The 27,417-nt window shown below is 38.0% G+C and overlaps 1 long non-coding RNA gene across 1 annotated transcript; it reads left to right on the top strand.

The window, feature by feature from the left end:
• Positions 1 to 14,598: 14,598 nt before the first annotated feature.
• Positions 14,599 to 23,127, top strand: LOC149135306 (uncharacterized). The gene is made up of 2 exons (XR_016242359.1): positions 14,599 to 14,897; positions 22,670 to 23,127. It is a non-coding gene; the product is annotated as an uncharacterized LOC149135306 (long non-coding RNA).
• The last annotated feature ends 4,290 nt before the right edge of the window (positions 23,128 to 27,417 follow it).

Genomic DNA, 27,417 nt, shown 5'->3' with positions numbered 1-27,417 from the left:
GATAGATAGATAGATAGATAGATAGATAGATAGATAGATATAGATAGATAGGGTGATAAATTGAATATTAATTCAATTTAAAACCAAGTGGCATAGCATATAAAAAAATCTGAAAATTCAGAAAAAATTGTATTACACGTGTATAAGGGATGACCACTAGGTGGACATCCAATATGCTAGAAAAAGGTCATCAACGACCCAACCACAAAGAAAAATAATGTTCTCCAAAAAATTTCGCAAAACACCAGAACAGGACAAAATGAGAAATATACAGAATAAAGAATTAGCTGTGTACTGCAGTTTCGAACATTAATAAATACGTGTCGCACGAAAGACGTCCACATCAGTTCACCCTTATTTTCGTCGTCGTCGTCGTCGTCGTCATCGTCGTCATCGTCGTCCACATCAAAGCAGTGATTTAGATATTTCTGTAGGTGCGTCAGCCTCAAAGCATCCCAATATCACCACGGTGTGGGTGTTGACAGCAGATGGATTTTCTAACCAGCGGAACCTGCCCCTTCCATAAGAATCGGACAAGTAAGCACTCCAATCTGGTCAGAATTTTGTTAGGACAAGGTACGATGGTTAACTGAGGCTAACCGAAGCATTCGCTACTTCCACCCGGCCTTTCAGGGACAGTTTTTTTTTCTGCCAATGTCTGGATTAGTATGACCACACTAGTCAAGATCTCTTCCCAGTTCCTATCTAGTTGGAGATCTGGTCCGAACCAAACTCCGAGCACTTTCACCGGACCCTCCGCTTAGCGACAGAAATAGCTGCTAGTCGACCTGGTTTTCTTTAATAACCACTAAGTGTTAACAAAAATATCGGGGACGGTATTGTTCGGCTCTCACTAAAGTTTCTCACTCTTAAATTTCTTAGTTATATACTACGATACTAATGTGGAGAAGGAATTATTTACTAAATCGATTCAAATCTGCACTGATTTTATCGACCCCGAAAAATGAAAAGTAAAGATGACCTTAGTGGCATCTGAACCCACATGGTATAATTGTATGTCTGTCTTGACGCCGATTCGGTCTATCAACCGCCCTTTCTCATAATGACGGCTTCAAATTTTGGCTCAAGGACAGCAATTTTAGTAGTGGGTGTCAATTTGATTACATCGACCACCCCCCGGTACTTAACTGGAGCTTTTTATATATCGTAGCCGAAAAGATGAAAAACAATCACAGCGGAATTTGAACTCAAAACGTTAAACCTGAAGAAATACCGCTAAATATCATATTTGGCATGCTATCTATTCTTCCCAGCACGCCACCTTACTATCATAATGATAATAATAATCTCTTTTACTATAAGCACAAGGCCTGAAATTTTGGGGAGCAGGGTTAGTTGATTACTCCGAATTCAGTATCCAAGTGGTATTTAATTTATCGACCACGGACGGATGAAAGGCAAAGTCGACCTCGGCAGAATTTGAACTCAGAACGTAAAGACGGACGGAATGCCACAAAGCATTTTTCCAACATGCTAATGATTTTGCCAGTGCAAATCCTTTTTACTGGTGGCACAAGGTCTCGAGTTTACATAGTCCCCAGTGTTTCACTGGTACTTAATTTATCGACCCCGAAAGGATGTAAGGCAAAGTTGACCTCGGCGGAATTTGAACTCAGAACGTAGCGCCAGACGAAATACCACTAAGCATTTCGCCCGGTGTGCTAACGATTCTGCCAACTCGCCGCCTTACAATGATAATTATTATTATTTCAATTTTTTGCCATAAGGGTAACTTGGTGGGAGGTGGGGATGAGCCGATTGCATCGACTCCAGTATTCAACTAGTACTTATTTTAACACCCCGAAAGGATGAAAGGCAAAGTCGACCTCGGTGGAATTTGAACTCAGAACGGAGCGACGAGTGAAATACCGCTAGACCAACTCGCTACCTTAGCACTACTACTACTACTACTACTACTACTACTACTACTACTACTACTACTACTACTACTACTACTACTACTACTACTACTACTACTACTACTACTACTACTACTAATAATAATAATAATAATAATAATAATAATAATAATAATAATAATAATAAACTGAGCAAATATAAAGATCTTGAAATAGAAATTAGCAAAATGTGGAATCTGAAGACGAAAACAATACCTATTGTCATAGGTGCCCTGGGAATGACAGCGAAACGGGCTGATTACTACCTAGATCAGATTCCAGGAAACCCCAAAATGGCTGAAGTTCAAAAGATAGTGCTCATGGGAACTGCCCATATCCTACGTAAAATACTGTCTATGTGATCTCAAATTTTAAAGCAAACACATAATTTTCTTATGGTTTCTTAAACATTCACTTGAACAAAACTGTACAAATCCAAATATATGGTACCCTAGGCATAACACCTACATGAACTTCTAACTTGTTGTCTCTTGAGGTCTCTGGGTGAGACTTGGATCCAACTTGTACAAATGCAAAAGGTCAAACATAAAATAATAATAATAATAATAATAATCCTTTCTACTGGAAGCACAAGGCCTCAAATTTGGGGGAAGGGATTCAGTCGATAACATCAAGCCCAATGTTCAACTGGTACTTATTTTATCGAGTCTGAATGAATGAAAGGCGAAGTCGACCTGGGAGGAATCAGAACTCAGAATACCGGTAAGTATTTCGTCCAGCGTGCTAACGATTCTGCTAGCTCGCCGCCTTAATAATAATAATAATAATAATAATAATAATAATAATAATAATTTTAAAAGGATTGACGTAACTCTTCACAAAGGTAAACAGTCAAGACGAAGAGCGCGATTCGATTGTAAGATATTTTATAAGTTGAACGATATTTCAACAGTACGTCTGTCTTTGTCAAGTTCAAAATAATAAGCGATAAAAATTCAAAATTACAGAAAATTAAACGTAAAGTATGAACGAGAGCCCTGTTCATTGTGCAACAACACGAGTGAAGTTAATTCCATCAGAAATCATAACAGAAATGTTATGATTTATACAGAAGGTGGAACATGTAAAGATTCCCATTTGGTGTACGCTGCAGAATGCACGAAACACAACTTAATTTATGTTGGTTGTACAACATAACAATTAAACAAAAGGTTTAATGGGCACAGATTCGCCGTCAGGCACTATAACAGTAGTTCGACAGAACTTGCTGAACATTTCGTTTCAAGCAGCTGCAATTTTGAAGACTTGAAAGTGCATATTCTCAGAAAATATTCTGAATCTGCTTCACTTTCGCTTCTCAGAATGTATGAGAAATATGTTTGCAGGTTAATTACATCACACCCTGGAGGAATGAATAAGATGACAGGAGAATATCATCAAATTTATAGAAAACTGTTTGATTAAATCTCTCAATATTCTTCTTTCTCTCTTCTTTCCTTTTTTTCTGTCTTCTTTTTTCTATTTTTTTCTTTTCGCCTGTTATAAAATTGTAACTTAAAACTGATGATGTCATTCCATCGACGTGTGGACGCAGGTTGCTCTTGTTCATACTTTACGTTTGAATTTCTGTAATTTTGAATTTTTATCACTTCTTATTTTAAACTTGACAAAGACAGACTTACTGTTGAGATATCGTCCGACTAATAAAATATCTTACAATCGAATCGCGCTCTTCGTCTTGACTAATAATAATAATAATAATAATAATAATAATAAAAACTATTCCCGGAGATAAATCTGTCAACAACAAAAATACAGACGAATACAGATCTGTTAGCCTTAAGAAGCTACGTTACGAGCAATGTTTTCATTCAGAGATGTCGGGGGCAGTGTTGTCTCAAAAAATTAACCCTAAACAGACATATCCGTCCCCTAATGTCAACGTCCAAGCTCGTCATGCCTCAACGATAACAAAGCAAAATACAAACCGAATCGGCCGTCACCCGCATCACCAAGGGCCGCGTACTCGAATGAGGACCTAGATTGGGTGCGAAAAATCAGCTACTGGTTCAAATCTTACTGAAACACAGGAGCTGGAAGCACCCCACAACCGGAATATTCCAACAGATGGCTATCCACGTTCGTCATCAAATAGCCAAAAGAAAAAGAATGTAAAATTGTCAAGAGGAGATAATAAAGAAGTTCTTAAGGCTTTCTATCATGCCATGTATTTCCACACAAATAAATCTAATACTGAACAAACCTACCTAAGCTTGAGACAGAAGCACCTTCAAATAAGATCCTACATAGACAGTAACAAACTTTCCAACGTCAAAAGAAACATTATGAAAAAGAAATTACCAACTGAATTAGAGATTGACTAAATTAAACAATCAGTAAGGGATAAAAGGAACGGAGTTGCCGCTAAGGAAGATGCTACTGAGGAAATAATTATAAACCAAACCGGATCTGATGAAAATGTTGTAATGATAAAATGAGTCAATGTAACTGATTAGCAAAGTAAAATACTCTCTGAACCAGCCATAAACACCAGGGCAGAGGAAAATCAAATAGATGAAGTAAGTCAGACAGAAATTAACCCAACTGAAGTAGATGATCTAAAAAATCGAATCATGATTGAATGGCTGAAAATTAAAGAAACCAGTATGACGGTCGACGTGACGGTCGACCAAAAATTCGCAATTCTAACCAAAATCTGAAAGTAATTGGTAAAATCCACCTTGCACTGAAAGATATAATTTCTGCTAATGATGTTGATATTACAGATCTCAACCACCCGTCCTATGTATCCGCGATGATCTCAACGATTCTATATAGTGAAATGATTAGAAAACGAGAATATTCCCACAAAAAGCCTACTTGGCAAGAGCGTATTCAATACCAAATTCCGCTACTTAGGTCTGACGAAGAATGTTTTACAAATCTTATGTTTGACAAGACTATCAAAGCAAAAATCCGAAAATTAAAGAAAAAGTATAATATGAAAACCACAATTACTTGACATCGATACAGCACAATAATAATAATCTTTTCTACTGTAGGCACAGGGCCTGAAATTTTGGAGGAGGTGACTAATCGATCACATCGACCTCAGTACTTGACTGGTACTTAATTTACTGACTCCGAAAGGATGAAAGGCAAAGACGATCTCGAACTCAGAACGCAACGACGGGCAAAATACCGCTTAGTATTTCGTCCAGCGTGTTAACAATTCTGCCAGCTCGCAGCCCTAATAATAATAATAATAATGGTAATAATAATAATAATAATAATAATGATAATAATAATAATAATAATGATAATAATAATAATAATAATAATAATAATGATGATAATTCGTTCTGCTATAGGCACAAGGCTTGACATTTTGGAGAAGAGAGTAAGTCGATTACATCGATGCCAGTACTCAACTGATACTTAATTTATCGACCTCGAAAGATGAAAGGCAAAGTCTACCTCGGTGGAATTTGAACTCAGAACGTCTTTAAGACGGACGAAATGCTGCTAAGTATTTTGCCTGGTGCGCTAACGATTCTGCCAGCCCGTCACCTTAATGATAATGATGATACGAGTGTTTGGTACCAACATATATCGGAAAAGGTAATGGACGGAAAGGAGAAGGCAAAAATCCTCTGGGACTTTGACATCCAGGCAGACAAGGTATTAGAGCACCGAAGGCCGAACATAGTAACCTTTAGAAGGGGCAAGCAAGAGTGCCTAATAATTGATGTGGCAGTGCCAGGAGATCAATATATCATCATGAAAGAAAGAGAAAAGGTTGATAAATATGGAGACCTGAGAATTGAGATCGCTAAGATGTGGCAGCTACGAGAGTCAAACGTAAAGGTTATCCTTATTTTTATCGACGCATTGGGTTCAATACCACCCAATCTGAAAAATAAAACATCTGAAAGCTTTAAAAATACCCTACAATTTAGGTGTATTGCAAAACTCGGCATTACTTGGAGCTACGTAACGTACTGTCTGTCTGAGGTCCTTGTTGCGACTTGACAAACAGTACAAATCTCCAGTAGACACAATATCTTTAACCTCACGCTATTGTATACTGTGCGACGTCTTTAATAATAATAATAATCCTTTCTATTATAGGCACAAGGCCCTGAAATTTCGTGGGAGGAGGCCAGATGATTAGATCGACCCCTGTACTCAACTGGCACTTAATTTATCGACCCCAAAAAGATAAGAGGCAAAGTCGACATCAGCGGAATTTGAACTCAGAACATAAAGACGGACGAAATACCGCGAAGCATTTTGCCCGGTGTGCTAACGATTCTGCCAGCTCACCGAATCTATTGCTACATTAATTTAGTGGCATATTTTTAGTGTTGGTATTTGCGCCCAGACAACGCTGGACAAATCGTTGTATTGATCTGAAATATATTTGGTTTCGCATCTTTATTGCGGGATATGTTGCTAAAAGACGCAGTGTTCAAAAACACACGGTCTCCATTTGAAAGATTAAGTTGTTGTTGTTGTTGTCTAACTCCAAGTCAACTAAGATCAATCTTACCTATGATGAAAGGCATTCCAACTGTGGCCATTCCATTTTATTTCAATAGTATCTACGCTGTTATTATTTTGAAAACGATAGTGCGTTATACTAGTGGAAATTTGGCAGCTAATTCTAGCAGGTCGTACAACCATAAAGGGTCTACTTCGCTGGCTCAGAAGAATTGCAGGTTGTTGATATCGGTCCGGGTTCTCTAGATCTATGAGCAAAAGTGCTCCATCTGTGACCAGCCCGTCTGTTTTTTTTTACTCAGAACCAAAAGCCGGAAGAAATAACACGAAGCCTTTTGTACGGCATGCTAATGATTCTGGCAGCTCGCCGCCTCGATAATAATAATAGAGTCTGATTTAGGCACATGGCTACCTTACTTAATACTTTATTTTATCAACCCTAGAGGTATGAAAGTCAAAGTTTGCCTTGTCGGTGTTTGAACTCAGAAGATAAAGAGTCAGAACAGATACCACAAAGCATTTTTCCGATGCTTTAATGATTCTGCTAATCTACCGCTCTTTTTGACATTGATAAGTATGATGATGATGATGATGATGATGATGATGCTGATGATGATGATGATGATGATGATGATAATAATAATAATAATAATAACAAGCATTGCTCTCGGATTCAATTGATTTCAGATGTACCGCATGCAGATTGCCGCATACAGGAGTAGTTCCAGACTATTATTTCTTGAAAAGAAAAGAAGTGGAATTGGAGGATGGATCTACATACGAAAATTTGTTCCACGTCGTGCTGCAATTATCAGACTCACAAGAAGATCTCTAGATAAGGCTGTCCAATACGCTGAAACATTTTTCGACTGAAAATTTCAATTTTTGTTAAGAAAAAAGAAAATCACAGCTGGAGAAATTGTTTTAATGATATTTACCTTTATTTTCTCTTCATGCACCATTTTTATGACCCATTTGTAGAATTTGTATTTTCATGAATTAGCTACAGAATTCCTAATAAATCTATTGACTGACAAATATTAACAGCCTTAACACCAACAAGAACAACAACGGTGACGACGGCAACAACAACAACAAAGATCACAACAGAAGACATTGTAACGTATTACATAAATTTTTTTATCTTGGGTTCCGACTGGAAATAATAAAAATCAGAAAATGAAGTTTTGTATAGTATTTACTAGCAGAAATACCCGGCTTTGCCCGGGTTAAAGAGAATAATGAAATCTAAAAACGCCGTCTAGACTACGCAACCCTCAACTGTTAGTAGCTACGATACCATATTTCTACATTAATAACTCTCCAATCCATGCCAGCATGGAACATAGACATTAAGTGGAATGCCAGTCTCTCATCTAGGAGGGCCTTGAAATCAATGTTACCAACTGGGGACTATGTGTGTCGCAGTGATAATAAAAAGACCCAAAGGAGGTCTGCAACGAAATAATTTTACTCAACACTTTGCAAGTGAATCAGTGGAGGCAAAGATGCGTCTCATTTACTTGACAATTTATGCACCACATTGCAGAAATCACAATGTAAGTATATCTGAAAGGGTAGTCTTACACTGTTGTACCGTTGAATTACAAATAATGCTCATCTGTTATGTTCGGGTTAAAATTTCATCAACATCAAACATATATGAATTTTCATGGGAGTTATGGCCGTTATACATAGAATATAATTTCCAAATTTCATAAAGATCCGTTCAGTACTTTTGACGTAGTTTTGGATAAGAAAACAAATGACTAATGTGTGTGTTTGTGTGCATGTGTTTGTGTGCATGTGTTTGTGTGTGATGGGTGTATATATGTATAGATATCTGTATGCATGTATATATATGTATATATGTGTACATATTACATGTACATTACAGTATCGAAATGTGATTGTTTCAGTTAGAATAGTTTCATTTTTAAAGTGAAAGTATTTAACATGAGTGTTTTTGTTTCACTTTTGACACGTAATACTTAAATAGTGGAGGAGATATGTTGCCGTGGGCTCGAACTCTGCAAGAATTTAAAATTTTTTTTGACTAAAACACAACTGGAACCCTAAGTAAGGCATCTGTAAAATTTGAATGAAATTGGTTGCGTTGTTCTCGAGTTTTAGGGATTCACACACACAGACAGACAGACAAACAGACAGACAGACAGACAGACAGACACACATTCTCATTTTTATATATATAGATTAATTATTCTTATTATTTTTGATGATTGACAACTTCTCGTAATATCTGCTGAAGTCATAATCTTTAGTGACTTAAATGGACCCAGCTCTTGACTCGATCCAACGTTGCAGATTAAGTTCTAAAAATAGCAAACAAATCTTTCCTGTATCAGACTTTACCGCCAAAGAAAAACAAAGCACTAATGCATAGAATGTTCTAGGAGCAGTATATCTGGAAAAAATAAAAACCAGCTTGTTGTAATTGTAATACCTTTCTATCGGAGAGCTAATCTGGAGCTAAACAACAACTGTTCTACACGGCACCCATCTTCTAACACAGCGATGGATGATTCGTTTGCTATTCAGTACTATCTACAACAGCTAGTATCTCTATTCCCCCGTTTACCTCAGCAATACATCGACACTCCAAATACATCGCATAACATATTTCTCGGATACGGAAATACGAACAATCCCTGACAACAACGATTAAACTGAAACATAGTCGGTCTTTTTTATAGCACGCCAAAAGGAAAAGCTTTTCATCATCTATGTATTCAGGGCGTCTTTTGGAGCAGTCGTATTTGCTTTATGCACAGCAACCGTTCACGACCACAATGCTTGATACATCCTGCATTTCTTTCAAGGTACTTGCCAAACTATACACACATATCGCTAGAATATTCTTGCAACACTACGCAATGAGAATAACAACTTCTCCGCTCCTGTATTGAAAAACTTATTGACATAACTAACAAGGATCTGTACTGCATTACATTCAGATTTATTTGAATATGTACAACATGTATACAGTTTCACACTTACATTGTTCATTCAAGTATTAAGTAGTTCATATTTTCTCTCTTGATATCTAAGATCCATGCTCTAGCTTTGCATCACATCTACCTTTCATTGCACACGTTTTCGTGTATTCATTGAAAAATACATAAAGTTCTCACTTCATTTTCTAATAGCCAACATTAAGTTCTCGTTTCAACGAGAAGATTGATAGTGTAACGGGAAAATTTTGCCGAGATTCCAACCGTTCGTCTTTCTTCTTGTTTATGCTGGATCTCCTCTTGTTTCCCTCTTGTTCTCATTTTCACCACCACCCCTTAAGTATGGTGCTTTTACTATCGGTCATTTTTACACAACAGCTACGTTATGGGGACGAAAACAAACCAACGTCGGTTGTCAATCGGTGGCGGAAAGTAACAAACTGTCACAAAGACACAAATCTGTGTGTGTGTGTGTGTGTGTGTGTGTGTGTGTGTGTGTGTGTGTGTGTGTGTGTGTGTGTGTGTGTGTGTGTGTGTGTCTGCGTGTGTATACGATGGGCTTACCGTAAATCAAATTCCCTGCTCGCAAGGCATTAATCGGCCGTGGCTATTGTAGGAGACACTTTGTCGAAGGCGCTGCGTAGTGGGACTGAACCCGAAACCACGAGCTTTTTAACCATACAACCATGCTGTAGATGATACCGTGATAAACATTTTTACATACAACCGTATCTCTTGTTTATATCTGTCCACCCTGCATTGCATCATGTAAAACCTCCATTTGTGAGTTCAAATCCTGTCAGAGTTAATACTTGTTGCCACGGGGTTTCATCAAATAGGATTAATTTGTCGGTGGGCAGTTTAGCTTAATGGTAAAGCACTTGGATGGAGTCTTCAAGAGATGTGGGTTCGAGTCCCACGGCTATTTGCTAACAAATTTTTTCCGCTTTGTAAGGGTAATTCACCCAATGATTCTGCTGTTCTAACGGCGTTTCGGCGTTCGAATATAAATTATCCTCTTATTTGTAGCTTACAATACGCATTTCGGTACTTATTAAAAAAAAATATTAGTTTATCTATATATATATAAATGTTAGTTTATTTATATATTATATATTATATATATATAATGAAAGTATATTGCGATAGAAACTGGAGGTGACGACAGAGTTATCCCATAATTTCATATAAACACAATATGACGTACCAATGTATCCAACACATAAATTTACATATCTTTAATATAACATGAAAACCGTACATATGTTTTTATATAAGATGATAACAATCAGATTTACGGGAAAACATAATCGTCATTGATGCATGAAATGAAATTCGGGAATAGTTTTCCACGATCTCTAAATATGTTTCGCCACACATGTTCATGAAGATATGATGTAAATAAACCACCATTAGTCCCACATTGTCGCCTGAGTTTTTTCTTGGCGAGCATCCATCACCCTTTTATAGTCCCATATATGGATGCTTTCATCGTTTGGATCAACCAAATTGAGTGAATGGTTAACAACTTCATGATTATAGAAGTTGTTAAGATCCACATTGGAAGCCTACCCATCAGATATCAAACGTGATTCGTGAAATTTCGGTATATCACTCATCACTTCCGCTTTCTTATTTCTTTACTGCCCACAAGGGGCTAAGCATAGAGGGGACAAACAAAGGGATTAAGTCAATTACATCGACCCCAGTGCGTAACTGGTACTTAATTTATCGACCCCGAAAGGGTAAAAGGCAAAGTCGACCTCGGCGGAATTCGAACTCAAAACGTCACGTCAGACGAAATACCGCTAAGCGTTTCGACCGGCGTGCTAACGTTTCTGCCAGCTCGCCGCCTTTCTATCGCAATGTACTTTCATTTTAAACCAGCAATTTACTTTCAGTCTTTTACGACGGTAAATAACATGTTAACCCTAAACAAATCGTACTCCAAACCAAAGGCAGTGTAAAATAGTATTTTATTGAAGCTGAAAATACTTCACAACTGTTACTCCTCTGAGTTTCTGAGCAACAGTTTGTGAACTCACTTCAGCTTCATTAAAATTGTATGCGTACGTGCGTGCGAATGTGTTGTAGGGAATTAGTAATTATGGTACAGCCCTCCCAAGTAATAAGTGGAATTAACCAGCCACTATAAGTAAGGTGACGTCGGCCGGTATCGAGAAAGTACATAGAGTAAGGGTAGACTGCGTTGACAGTCGTGTCTGTGCTGATATAGTAATCATACTGTGATACTGAGTGGACATTATAACGATCCAACCATTTGAGGATAATAACACTTGTAGTGGTTAAATGTGTATCATGGTAAACAGATGCAAAAGGAATGTGTATGCTTTTGAAGTAAACAAATGAGTGAATCGATTCATAATTGAAAATAATTTATTCAATGGACTTAATTTGTTGTTGGTACACAATTCTTCACTACATGCAAAATGTTGACAACTGCTACGAGTTGCTAGAAATAGAAACAGGCTACATCTGAGGAAATGATATGTCAGCAACGAATATATGTTTGTGTGTAGGTGTGCGTACGTAGTTCATCTGATACAGTAGTCTACCGTGGAACTTCGAACATTGTTCTGGTCTCTGGGAAAAGCTGTCGTGGCTAGACGTTCCACGGGTAGACCACAGGTATTTATAATAATAGTGGCAGGTATTTATAATAATAGTGGCAGGTATTTATAATAATAGTGGCAGCTAGAAGGACAGACATACTGCAGCAGAGTTTATACCTCAATAGGTCAGCTCCTGTCCATTTGAACTTCGCCTGACATGGCTTAGGTCGTAGGTCAAAGGGAGATAATCAATCACTTTTTGACAGGACAAAGAAAACCTGTTTTCGCACCTGTTGATCGTGGTGGTTTGGACGACTGAGAATTCTTAGATTCGGTTTCGAATCTCGGCTTGGAGAAGGAAGTGTTAATTTTTACACACTATACGACTGAGAGTCATACAGTGCCAGATAGCACATTGTATCGACGACTTCGGAATATAACAATATCTGTCAGGGCGACAACCGTCGTCAAAAGGCAAATACAAAAGTGGCAAAAGATCGCTTTATAACAGTGTGCGTGCGTGCAGGTACGCGTGTGTGCATTTGCGTGCGCGTGCGTGCGTACGTGTGTGCACGTGCGTGTGTGTATGTGTGTGTGTGTGTGCGTGCGTGTGTGTGTGTGTGTGCGTGTGGGTGGGTGCGTGTGTGTGCGTGTGCGTGTGTGCATACACATAAATACATATATGCACGCGCGCGCACAGATAAGTTCGTTCGGTTATACACATTTGCACATTGGAAGATGTCGAAAGAAATTGTTTTGATTTTAATATTTAGCTCGCAAGAAGAACCAAAAGACGGCGGACTAGAAGATTCGTTGGAGCTTAGAGGTATGCAACATGAAATATAATTGCTTACAATTGCCTACTTCCAAATGTGACGGTGCATCTCACAGCTTTTAAGGTGCTGCGCTAACGATCGCAAAGTCATGGTTTCGCTTCCCAGGCCGGGCAGTGTGTTGTGTCCTTGAGCAAAACACTCCATTTCACGTTGCTCCAGCGCACTCAGCTGTAAATGAGTAACCCCTGAAACGAACCGGCATCCCATTGAGGAGGGAAGGATGTGATCTCGGTCCTTTATACGCCATGAAAACCTGGCAGATAGCCCCAAGACTCCTAGGATTCGAGGCATTAAAGTCCAGGGATTGCTGATGATTGACGATGATGATACGTGACAAGGAGGGATCACTTGACTCAATCGACTCCACTCTGTACTGACTTTATGGATTCCCCCATTCCAGGAATATGAAAAATGAACTTGACTTTGGTAATATTTGAACCCGAAACATATAACGACGTTCCTAAATATCAAGCAGCATAATTGGATGTCTGTCGCTCCAATTTTTTTTTTTTTTTTTTTTGCACATGAAAGTTTTAGCGCGTGAACGTTTTAGCACGTGACTGTTTTAGAACGTGATCGTGGCGTTCAAACTGGAAAGTTCCTGAAAAGTCACTCCTTTTTCCATGTATGCGCTCTCGCTACGGTTTGTTGTCTAACGGACAGGTTTGTTTTTGCCGATTGTCGAACGACTGCCATGTCTAGCAGACAGGTGTCCAGTACTGAGGAAGGGTAAGACCCTGAAACCAGTTCTGGTCTACTGGTCACCGCTGGATGTGGAGGGAGGGCAGTTTCGCTTCCTTGCTCGTAATATATCGGACACGGGTTTTGTGTCGTTAACCAGCTGAAGGAGGTATCCACCTGGGGTTAAAAAATAGTAGTAACATTGTTCCGTGCACAACAGCCATGTTGAAGTGGCAACAAACATTACTTTTCAGTAGAGTTAATACTTGCATCTCTTGTAGAGATTTTAGAACTAGCTACTTTGCTTGTTATAATACATATAACTCTTATCCAAGTAAAACCAGTTACCCGTTCTTTTTTTTCTTAGCTGGAATTTAGTCTGTTATATTTGATTAGTCTAGTACTCGTGGTCCAAATTACAGTCACAGTTACAGCTGCTTCTAATATAAGCACATGGCTGGTAATTTTGAACAGAGTGCTATCAGCGATTTTATCGATCCCTGTACCTAATTGGTTTTTTATTTCGTCGACTCCGAAAAGCTGATAGGTAAAGTTAAACTCGGCGAAATTTGAACTCAAAACGTAAAGAACCCGAACAAATTTCGCCAGGAAGCATTTGCCCGCACTCTAATGATTCTGCAAATCTACCGCTCTATTGGTAATATCGGTTACATATTTTGGCACAAGGCCAGCAATTTCGTGGGAGGGCACAAGTCGATTACATCACAAACTAGTGCTGAACGAGTACTTATTTTATCGACCACGAAAAGATGAAAGGCAAAGTCGACCTCGATGGAATTTGAACTCAGAACGTTAAGACGAACGAAATGCCGCTATTTTGGCCCGGCGTGCTAACGATTCTACCAGCTCTCCATCTTTGATATTGGTGCTCAACTGGTACTTATGTTTTATTCAGCCGAAAGGATGAAAGGCAAAGTCGACCTCGGCGGAATTGGATCTCAGAAGGTAAGGACGGATGAATTGCCGCTACGCATTTTGCTCGACTTGTAAACGATTCTGCCAGCTCGTCGCATTAAAAATAATAATAATAATAATAATAATAATAATAATAATGATAATGATAATAATAATAATAATAATAATAATAATAATAACAATAATAATAATAATAATAATAATAATAAGAGGAGCAGCACCGGGCTGAATAACAACATGGATGTGCTACACCGGGCTCCCTATACAAAAGCATATCTAATCCAATTACATCGATGGAATTAGGCAACAGAACCGGTGGAAGATTTGAAGGAAGCGATCTTTTAACGAAGATAATTTTTTTTTTAATATTTTTTATTCTTAAAAAATGAAATTTCACTGCAATACAAAGCACAGGTCCTCCTATGCACGATGTCTCAATGAAACACGTGCGATCACACACGCAAAACCAACACCGGAAAGTTTACAAACTATATAAAAAAGAAATGGAACAAAATAGTAAGTACATATATTGAATAATTACGCATACACTCGAACGTGTACACAATGATATATACGTTTTGATACCCATAGAACTACACATGCATCTTAATGTTTACACAACTACGTGAAAATCACAAGACACACTCACGCATACGAAAACACATATCACAAACGAAGCAAAACCAAAACTTTTTTTTTCTTCTTTATTTATTTTCATTTTGTGAACAAACACAGACAGTGAACCATTCATAAGTTTAAAACGCCACACATACACACAAACACACACAAAAATACACTATGCCCGGAGATAAATCTATCAACAACAAAAATACAGATGAATACCGATCTGCTAGCCTTAAAAAACTACGCTACGAGCAATGTTTACATGCTGAGAACTCGGTGACGGTGTTGTCTCAAAAAACTGACCCTAAACAGACAGATCCGTCCCCTAACATCAACGCCAAAGCTCGTCATGCCTCAATGATAACAAGGCAGATCACAAACCAGATTGGTCATCGACCGAATCACAAAGGGCCACTTACTCGAAATAGATCTGCTAGCCTTAAGAAGCTACGTCACGAGAGCTCGGAGACGGTGTTGTCTCAAAAAATGTACCCTAAACAGACAGATCCGTCCCCTAGCGTCAACGTCGAAGCTTGTTATGCCTCAGTGTTAATAAAACAAAATATAAACCGGAATAGTCATAGACCTGATTATAAAGGACCACTTACTCGGATAATGAACCAGATCCGAGACGAGAAATCTGCTACTGGTTCAAATCTTCCCGACACACAGGAGCTGGAAGTACCCCACAACCGGAATATTCCAACAGATGGCCATCCATGCTCGTCATCAAATAACCAAAAGAAAAAGAATGAAAAATGGTCTAGGGAAGATAATAAAGAAGTTCTTACAGCCTTCTACCATGCCATATATTTCCCTACAGATAAATCTAATACTGTGCAAACCTACTTAAACTGGAGACAGAAACACCTTGAAGTAAGACCCTACATAGACAGTAACAAACTTGCCAACGTCAGAAGAAACATTATGAAAAAAAATTTACTAACTGAAGTAGAGATTGACCAAATTAAGCAAGCAGTAAAGGATAAAAAGAATGAAACTGCAGCTAAAGAAGATACTACAGAGGAAATAATTATAAACCAGCCCAAGGCTGATTAAAATACAGTAATGATTGAAAGAGTTAAGGTAACTGATAGGCAAAGTGAAATACTCTCTGAACCAACCATAAACACTAAGGCAGGTGAAAATCAAATAGATGAAGGAAGTCATACAGAAATTGATGCAACAGAACTACATGATCTAAAAAAATCAAATCATGATTGAATGGCTGAAAATTAAAGAAACTAGTATGAATGAACGCGACACTCTCCCCAAAATTCGCAATTCTAACCAAAACCTGAAAATAATTGGTAAAATCCGCCTTGCACTTAAGGATATAATTTCAGCTAATGATGTTGATATTAGAGATCTCAACCACCTGTACTATGCATCTGCAAGAATCTCAACGATTCTATGTGGTGAAAAGATTAGAAAAAGATAACACTCCCACAAAAAGCCTTATTGGCAAGAGCGCATTCAACACCAAATTAAGATACTTAGATCTGACATAGAATGTTTGAAAAACCTTAAATTTGACAAGAGTATCAAACCTACAAAGACCCAAAAACTAAAGAAAAAATATAATATGAAAACCATAGTTGACATTGATGTCACCATAGAAACCATCAAGCAAAAGGTATGTGCTAAAGCTGCCCGCATAGCAAGGTATGAAAAGCGTGTTAAATTCTTCCGAGATAATAACATGTTCAAAAATAACCCCAAAAATTTCTACAGGAAGATAGGGAAAACACCAGTAACAATAAAGTCTGTCCCATCAAAAGAAGAAGTGCAAGAATTTTGGAATAAAATCTGGGCAGAAGATAAAACACACAATGAAAAGGCCCCTTGGATTGATAGAATATCTACAGACCTAGACTCCTTAGAGGAGCAAAAGTGGGAGGGGGTCAAGGTAGAAGATATAAGATCTGCTCTCAGGAGGTCAAGCAAATGGAAGTCTCCAGGAAAGGATAAAATTCCAAACTTCTGGTTGAATGCCTTCCCAGAAAGCCATGAACTGCTAACAAAACTTTACAACGATGTTTTGCAAAATCCTAGTTTGATGCCCTCTTGGCTAGTTAATGGTTTAACATTCCTGCTTCAAAAAAATGAGGAAACAAACGAACCAAAAAATTATTGCCCCATAACCTGCTTAACAACAATGTATAAGACGCTAACATCTGTCCTAACCGCGTACACCTATAGTTTTTTAATACAAAGTAGCATATTCCCTAATGAGCAAAAGGGATGTAAACGTGGATCTTATGGTTGTAAAGATCAGCTACTCATCAATAAGATGATCTTAGAAGATTGTCACAAGCGACACAAAAACTTGTCAATAGCCTGGATAGACTATAAAAAGGCCTTTGATAGCCTACCACATAGCTGGATTAGGAAATGTCTGGAAATGTATAAAATAGCTCCTACTCTGCGAAACTTTTTATCTGTAAGTATGAGATCATGGAGAACCACACTGATGTTGAACAATGACAATGAATCTCTAAATGCTGGAGATGTAAGAATTTCATGTGGCATTTTCCAGGGTGACTCACTATCACCACTTCTCTTCTGTCTAGCCCTAATACCGCTCTCAAAATTGCTCAATGATGCACAGTATGGTTATAAAATATTTGATAAAAATATAAATCATCTCATTTACATGGATGATTTAAAGCTCTTTGCAAAAAATGACCAACAACTCAAAGGCCTACTAGCGATTGTTAAACAATTCAGTGATGACATCAGGATGCAATTTGGCCTTGATAAATGTGCAAAAGCTACCTTTATCAAAGGAAAAATGACAAATACATCTAATGTGAACCTTGACCAGCAAAATGTCATAAAAGAGTTAGAACCAGCGGAGAGCTACAAATACCTAGGGGTAATTGAAGGGGACAATATCAAGCACTCAGTGATGAGGGAACGGATCAGAAGAGAATGTTATCGCAGGGTGAGAGCAATACTGAAGACAGAGCTGAACACGAGAAACAGGATCGAAGCGATCAATGCTCTAGCCATACCAGTCGTGACTTACAGTTTCAACATCGTTAACTGGTCAATTACTGAAATATGTAATGTTGACAGAAAAATACGAAAACTGTTGACAATGCATAGAATGCACCACCCTAAGGCAGATATAGAACGTCTTTATCTGCCAAGAAAAGAAGGAGGCCGAGGACTTCTACAGCTGGCATTATCAATGAAAGTAGCCACAATTGGCCTAGACACCTATCTGAAAAACTCTGAGGACTGGATGCTAAAACTTGTCTTAAAATATGAAAGCAAGAAAGCATCTTACTCAGTAACAAAACAGGCAAAGGAATATCTAAGTGAATTCCAATTGCAACAAATACAAGAATTAGACGAACTAGAAACACCTGCAGAAAAAGCTAAGCGCTTGAAAACCCGTGCTAAAATTGCTGCCTTAGCTATTATGACTGAAAAATGGCATGGAAAACCTCTCAATGGCAAATACCCAAAGAGAGCGAATAATGCAGATATTGACAAAGCCCTTACCCACCAATGGTTAATGGCCTCTGGCTTGAAATCAGAAACAGAGGGGTTTATCATAGCAGCCCAAGATCAATGCCTACCTACAAAGAACTACCAGGCCAACATATTAAAGAACGGCAGCTCCCCATTATGTCGTATATGCCAACAACAAAATTAGACCATCGATCATGTTGTCTCCATGTGCAGTCTGCTTGCGCCTACAGAGTATCTCAACAGGCATGATAGAGCTGCACAATATATTCACTGGGTAATATGCAAAAACCTGGACTTGCCCCATGATAAAAACTGGTGGGAACACAAACCACCCCCAGTACTTGAAAATGATCACATTGCACTCCTCTGGAACTTCACCATTCAAACTGACAGAAAGATAGACGCAAATAGGCCAGACATCATACTGAAAGACTTCAGACAAAAATCATGCCTCCTCATTGATATGACTGTCCCAATCGATATAAACGTATCTGTCAAGACCTACCAAAAACTGAGCAAATATAAAGATCTTGAAATAGAAATTAGCAAAATGTGGAATCTGAAGACGAAAACAACACCTATTGTCATAGGTGCCCTGGGAATGACAGCGAAACGGGCTGATTACTACCTAGATCAGATTCCAGGAAACCCCAAAATGGCTGAAGTTCAAAAGATAGTGTTCATGGGAACTGCCCATATCCTACGTAAAATACTGTCTATGTGATCTCAAATTTTAAAGCAAACACATAATTTTCTTATGGTTTCTTAAACATTCACTTGAACAAAACTGTACAAATCCAAATATATGGTACCCTAGGCATAACACCTACATGAACTTCTAACTTGTTGTCTCTTGAGGTCTCTGGGTGAGACTTGGATCCAACTTGTACAAATGCAAAACAAAAGTCAAACATAAAATAATAATAATAATAAATGACCGTATGCAGTACCAGGCAGTGGCTCTCATGGCTTCTGATCTTAATTGATTGGAAGTGTTATGTACATTGTTTTGTCTTGGTATAAAAGATGGTCTACAACAAATATTCTGCTCAATACCACAGATTTGCTTGTCAGTTGTTTGACCTTAACTAGTTGAGCATATCCCTTGGTGGCTGACGATATGTGCATCTCTGATCATGAGCAGAAGTAGTGGGAGAGCATCATAACCATGTGTTAAGAGAAATTCTTTGATGCTTGAATAATTCACCTTTGGAAACGTGGATGTTTTGCTCAACATCCTTAAACAAACCTTATTCAGGGACCTTTTGAACGGGATGGGCTACTCGACCTGAAGAAAATCTAACTGGGCCCCACCTACGAGGTCATGCGTTGTTTATCTTGATATGAGATCATCATGTCGGGCACATATAGTTGTGATGCATGTGCCTGGTGTACCCTTATCAGAGGGGTAGTCATGATGGGTATAATGGGCTTCGTATATTTTACCCCAGTGTCACTTTGATGGCATGCACTACTCTCTCATCTCACTCAATAATAATAATAATAATAATAATAATAACTATAATAATAATAATAATAATAATAATAATTGCGGGTAAAACGTATCCCAGTAGTTATAGTATAGGTGCATTAGGAACTATCCCTAAAGATCTGAACAGATGGATAGAGGAAATAGGCATAAAACCAAGTTCAGTACAGCTCCAGGAAACAGTGTTATTAGGGACAGCTAGGATACTTAGGAGGGTTCTTGGCATCTAAGGTTACTTGTTGTAGCCCGATGTTAGTATTTTTTCTTTTCCAACAGTCTACTCTGTTGTGTGTATATAGATAACAATAATCATTTCTACTGGAGGCAAAAGGCCACAAATTTGTGGAGAGGGGGGCCAGTCGATTGCATCGACCCCAGTGTTTCACTGGTACTTAATTTATTGACTCCGAAACGATGAAAGGCAAAATCGACCTCGGCGGGATTTGAAATCAGAGCTTAGCGACGGGCGAAATACCGCTAAACATTTCATCCAACGCACTAACGATTCTGACAGCTCACCGCCTTAATAATAATAATAATAATAATAATAATAATAATAATAATAATAATAATAATAATAATAAAAATACTCAGACAAATACATAACAAAAATACCAGGACTTACAAATATATGTAACATACAGAAAATTGCACTACTGGGTACTGCACACATTCTACGCAAAACACTTTCAATACAGTAAACATAAGAGCACCACAGCAAACCACAGCACATACCCAAGGCGCACAGAGCTGCGCTCGGTAGTGAAGTGAAAGCACGTTATAAAAATAAAACTACTGAACAATAATAATAATAATAATAATAATAATAATAATAATATCAAAATTAAAAGAAGAGTGCCATTTGTTATCTGGTGAACGATATTTCGACATCTCGTGTGTCTTCAACTGGTTCAAAAAATAAATTTGTCAATCTACTTCATTTTGGTTAATATAGAAAGGATTGAGGTAACTCCTCCTGAAGATATAGAGTCAAAATTAAAAGAAGAGTGCCATTTGTTATCTGGTGAACGATATTTCGACATCTCGTGTGTCTTCAACTGGTTCAAAAAATAAATTTGTCAATCTACTTCATTTTGGTTAATATAGAAAGGATTGAGGTAACTCCTCCTGAAGATATAGAGTCAAAATTAAAATCCTTTCTATATTAACCAAAATGAAGTAGATTGACAAATTTATTTTTTGAACCAGTTGAAGATACACGAGATGTCGAAATATCGTTCACCAGATAACAAATGGCACTCTTCTTTTAATTTTGACTCTATATCTTCAGGAGGAGTTACCTCAATCCTTTCTATATTAATAATAATAATAATAATAATAATAATGATGATGATGATGATAATAAAAATAACAATAATAATAATGATAATAATGGTTTCAAATTTTGGCACAAGGCCAGCAATTTAAGGGGATGGGCTAAGTTGATTACCTCGCCTCTCTGTTCAACTGGTACTTAATTTATTGATCCTGAAGAATGAAAGGCAAAGTTGACCTTGGCGGCATTGAACTCAGAACGGCGGACGAAATGCCGTGAAGCATTTTGTCCGACACTGTAACGACTATGTCAGCTATCCACCTTAATAATTATTAAGCACAGGGCCTGAAATTTTGTTGCGTGGAGAAAGTCCATTACACCGACCCTAGTTGTCAACTGATACTTATTTTATCGACATGGAAATATAATAATAATAATAATAATAATAATAATAATAATCCTTTCTATTATAGGCACAAGGGCCTGAAATTTGGGGGAGGGAGATTGGTCGATTACATCGACCCCAGTACTCAACGGGTACTTAATTTATCAACCCCGAAACGATGAAAGACAAAGTCGACCACGGCAGAATTTGAACTCAGAACATAGCGACGGGCGAAAAACCGACAAGAATTCCGTCCACCGTGCTAACGATTCTACCAGCTTGCCGCCCTAATACTACTACTACTACTACTAATAATAATAATAATAATAATAATAATAATAATTTATCTTGATATGAGATCACCATGTCACGCACATATGGTTGTGATGCATGTGCCTGGTGTACCCTTATCAGACGGGTAGTCATGATGGGTATATTGGGCTTCGTATATTTTACCCCAGTGACATTTTGATGGCATGCACTGTTTTCTCTCTCTCTCTCTCTCTCTCAATAATAATAATAATAATAATAATCCTTTCTATTATAGGCACAAGGCCTGAAATTTGGGGGAAGGGATTGGTCGATTACATTGACCCCAGCACTCAACTGGTACTTAATTTATCAATCCCGAAACGATGAACGACAAAGTCGACTTCGGCAGTATTTGAACACAGAATGTAGTGACTGGCGAAAAACCGCTAAGAATTCCGTCCACCGTGCTAACGATTCTACCAGCTCGCCGCCCTAATACTACTACTACTACTACTAATAATAATAATAATAATAATAATAATAATAATAATAATAATAATAATAATTTATCTTGATATGAGATCACCATGTCACGCACATACGGTTGTGATGCATGTGCCTGGTGTACCCTTATCAGACGGGTAGTCATGATGGGTATATTGGGCTTCGTATATTTTACCCCAGTGTCACTTTGATGGCATGCACTGTTCTCTCACTCAATAATAATAATAATAATAATAATAATAACAAACAGTGATTTTGAATTCAATTGATTTCAGGTGTACCGCCTCTGCATTTATGCGTACAGGAGCAGCACGAGAGTATTGTTTCTCGAGGACAAAGAGAGTGGAATTTCAGGATGGATCGGTGTAAAAAGGTTTGTTCCAAACCGTGCTGTAATGGATCAACTTTCAGGAACATTTTTATCCAAATTTATTACGTATGCTGAAGAATTCTTTTTCGATTGAAAATTTCAATTTATAAAACAAATCAACTTGAGAAGTTTGTCCAGATGATAATTACCTCTCTTCTCTGCATGGGCTGCAATATCACCCATCACCAAAACTGATATTTTTATGAATTACCTACAGGAGAACGAACAACAATAACTAAGATAAGAACAACAAAAACCCATTGTTTCGTATTATTTGATGGTTTTTTTTTTGTTTTTTTTTTGTTTTTTTTTCTTCTTTTATTCTGGGGTTCCATCTGTAATGAATAAAATCTAGAAAATGCACTTTTGAAGTCTTTATTATCTTCGTTAATTGTGTTAGTTGACAATTTTCATTTGTAAAATCGATTTCAAATTTTGGCACAAGGCCAGCAATTTCTGAGGCGGGCACAAGTTGCTTGCATCGACCTCAGTGTTCAACTGGTACTTATTTTATCGACCACGAAACGATGAAAGGCAAAGTCGACCTCGGCAGAATTTGAACTCAGAACGTAGCAAGGGGCGAAATACTGCTAAGCATTCCGTCCAGCGTGCTACTACTAATACTACGACGAAGAAGAAGAAGAAGAAGAAGAAGAAGAAGAAGAAGAAGAAGAAGAAGAAGAAGAAGGATGATGATGATGATGATGATGATTTCTTTTATTGGCCACAGAAGCGCAAGACATGGAGGACAATATCGAAGGACGAGTTACAGCACAGCAAAATTATTGCAAAAAAACAAAAACATGTGGGGTTAACATCTATCAAGGGGCGATACTAAAACAGTAAAGGATATAACAGAGGATATATAATGGAAAGTAGAGAAATAGATAATAAATAAAGAAATAGCATCCTGTATAGCGGGGCAGTCAACTTAGGGTAATGGGGGGGGGGGGTGACCCCACTCAAAAATCCTGGATTACTGTGCCATTTCCAAGGCATGAGAAAGTTCCCTCTTACAGTTTTTTTCCTCCTGCTTAGAAAAGCATATTCAGAGTAGATCCATTCAGTCTCACCAGTCTTAATAACAACAACAACAACAATAATAATAATAATAATGATGATGATGGTGGTGATGATAAACACACTGGAAGGCAAAACCTCCCTCTCTACCCTCACTTTTCTCTTCAAATGATATAATAATAATAATAATAATAATAATAATGTAAAAAAATGCCACAGAACCGCTATTATTAGAAGACGGTCAGGCTTGTGTAGGATGAAAGATTGCAAAGATAAAGCACTATACAAGAAATTGGAAACGAATGAAACTGAAAATAGGGGGTAAAGAAAAGAATGCACAGTCAATTTCATAGGGATGTTGAAAATAAGACAGACAGAGATGCCTGTGGGTGGCTGTAGATGACTAAAAGTGATTTAAAACTGGAAACGGAGGCTCTAATCTGTGCTGCCCAAGAGCAAGCACGAAGAACAAACTACATAAAATACAAAATAGACAACACATCAGAAAGTGATAAGTGCAGAATCTGTGGACAAAACGGTGAAACCGTATGGCATATTACCACCCAAGGTACGCCACTAGCCCAGAAGAAATATAAGAGACGCTACGTCAATATAGCCAAGCTTGTCCATTGGACACTTTGCAACAAGCATGGACTTAACAGAGCAAAAAATTGGTACGACAACAAACCTGAAGTTATCATCGAAAATGATAATGCCAAGATCCTGTGGAATTTTATGATTCAGTGCGACCATGAGATAGAGAATAGGAAGCCAGACATAGTCTTAATTGAGAAAGAAAACAAACTGTGCTGGATCATAGATATAGCATGCCCAGCTGACAACAAGGTATGCGATAAGGAAGAAAGAAAAGTCGAGAGATTTGACAGGTCAGCTTGGGAAGTTAAGCAGTTGTGGTCGATGAAAAAGGTAGCAGTAGTACCAATAATTGTCGGAGCCCTGGGAACAGTGAGCAAAATCTCGAGAAGTACGTGGAACAAATAGGGCTGCAATAAGGGTGGAGCACTTGCAGAAAACAGCACTGCTTGGAATCGCTCGAATACCCCGGAAGGTGCTCGAAAAATAAGAAGTGTTACCTTAGTTCACTGGTAGTGAACAGCTGACACCGTAGTACATCTCCAGCGTTAGAAGCTGTGCAAAGGCAATAATGATAATAATAATGGTTTCAAACTTGGCCACAAGTGCGGTCATTTTGGTGGAGGGGATGAGTCGATAGCATTGCCCCCCAGCGTTTCACTAGTACTTAATTTATCGTCCCCGAAAGGAGGAAAGGCAAAGTTGACCTCGGTCGAATTTGAACTCAGAACGTAGCGATAGGCGAAATACCGCTAAGCATTTCGTCCAGCGTGCTAACGATTCTGCTAGCTCGCTGACGACTTCTTCTTCTTCTTCTTCTTCTTCTTCTTAATAATAATAATAATAATAATAATAATAATAATAATAATAATAATAATAATAGCAGCAGCAGCAGCAGCAATACCAGGCAGTGGCTCTCATGGCTTCTGATCTTAATTGATTGGAAGTGTTATCATGTACATTGTTTTTTTTTTGTTTTGTTTTTTTTTTGGTATAAAAAGATGAGCTACAGCAAATATTCTGCTCAATACCACAGATTTGCTTGTCAGTTGTTTGGCCATAACCAGTTGAGCATGACCCTTGGTGGCTGACGATATGTGCATCTCTGATCATGAGCAGAAGTAGTGAGGGAGCATCATAGCCATGTGTTGAGAGGAATTCTTTGGTGCTTGAATAATTCACCCTTGGAAACATGGATGTTTTGCTCAACATCCTTAAACATATCTTATTCAGGGACCTTTTGAGCGGGATGGGCTACTCGACCTCACTTGCAAGATCATGCGCTGTTTATCTGGATATGAGATCACCATGTCGCGCACATATGGTTGTGATGCATGTGCCTGGTGTACCCTTATCAGAGGTGTAGTCATGATGGGTATAATGGGCTTCGTATATTTGTACCCCAGTGTCACTTTGATGGCAGTGCTCTCTCACTCAATAATAATTATAATAATAATAATAATAATAATAATAACAATCCTTTCTATTATAGGAACAAGTCCTGAAATTTGGGGGAGGAGGCTAGTCGATTACATTGAGCCCAGTGTTTCACTGGTACTTAATCTATCGAGCCCGAAAAGAAGAAAAGCAAAGTTGACCGCAGCAGAATTTGAACTCAGAACGTAGCGACGGACGAAATACCGCTAAGCGTTTTGCCCAGCGTGCTAACGATTCTTATTTCCTTATTGCCCACAAGGGGCTAAACATAGAGGGAACAAACAAGGAAAGACAAAGGGATTAAGTCGATTACACTGACCCCAGTGTGTAACTGGTACTTAATTTATCGACCCCCGAAACGATGAAAAGCAATGTCGACCTCGACGGAATTTGAACACAGAACGTAACGGCAGACGAAATACCGCTAAGCACTTCGCCCGGCGTGCTAACGTTTCTGCCAAATTGCTGCCTTCCATAATAATAATAATAATAATAATAATAATAATAATAATAATAATAATTTGTTTTGTCTTGGTATAAAAGATAGGCTACAGCAAATATTCTGCTTAATACCACAGATTTGCTTGTCAGTTGCTTGACCTTAACCAGTTGAGCATGGCCCTTGGTGGATGACGATATGTGCATCTCTGATCATGAGCAGAAGTAGTGGGGGAGCATCATAGCCATGTGTTGAGAGGAATTCTTTGGGGTTTGAATAATTCACCTTTGGAAACATGGGTGTTTTGCTCAACATCCTTAAACAAACCTTATTCAGGGACCTTTTGAGCGGGATGGGCTACTCAACCTGAAGAAACTTCTAACTGGGCCCCACCTGCGAGGTCATGCGCTGTTTATCTTGATATGAGATCACCATGTCACGCACATATGGTTGTGATGCATGTGCCTGGTGTACCCTTATCAGACGGGTAGTCATGATGGGTATAATGGGCTTCGTATATTTTACCCCAGTGTCACTTTGATGGCATGCACTGCTTTCTCACTCAATAATCATAATAATAATAATAATAATAACAATAATAATAATAATAAACAGTGATTTTGAATTCAATTGATTTCAGGTGTACCGCATCTGCATTTATGCGTACAGGAGCAGCACGAGAGTATTGTTTCTCGAGGACAAAGAGAGTGGAATTGCAGGATGGATCGGTGTAAAAAAGTTTGTTCCAAACCGTGCTGTAATGGAGCGCATTTCAAAATTTTATTTATACCATGCTATTGCGTATGCTGAAGTATTTTTCGACAAAGTTTGAATTTATAAAAGATATCAACGTGGGAAATTTGTCAGGATGATAACTACCTTTACTTCTCTTCATGGGCTTCATTATCATCCCTAACCAGATCTGATGTTTTTATGAATTACCTACAGGAGAATGAACAACAAGAACAAAGATAAGAACAAAAGCCATCGTTTCGTATTATTTGATGTATTTTTCTTCTTTTTTTTATATATATTTACTCTGGAGTTCTATCTGTAAAGAATAAAATCTAGAAAATACACTTTTGAAGTCTTTATTGATTATTTTCGTTAATTTTGTTGGTTGACAACTTTCATTTGTAATATCGCTTTCAAATTTTGGCACA

The sequence above is a fragment of the Octopus bimaculoides genome, chromosome 6, assembly GCF_046866305.1.
Source record: "Octopus bimaculoides isolate indiv1 chromosome 6, ASM4686630v1, whole genome shotgun sequence".
In the NCBI taxonomy this organism is placed as follows: domain Eukaryota; kingdom Metazoa; phylum Mollusca; class Cephalopoda; order Octopoda; family Octopodidae; genus Octopus; species Octopus bimaculoides.
The sequence above is the reverse complement of the archived record's forward strand: the minus strand, read 5'-3'. Positions and strand labels throughout refer to the sequence as shown.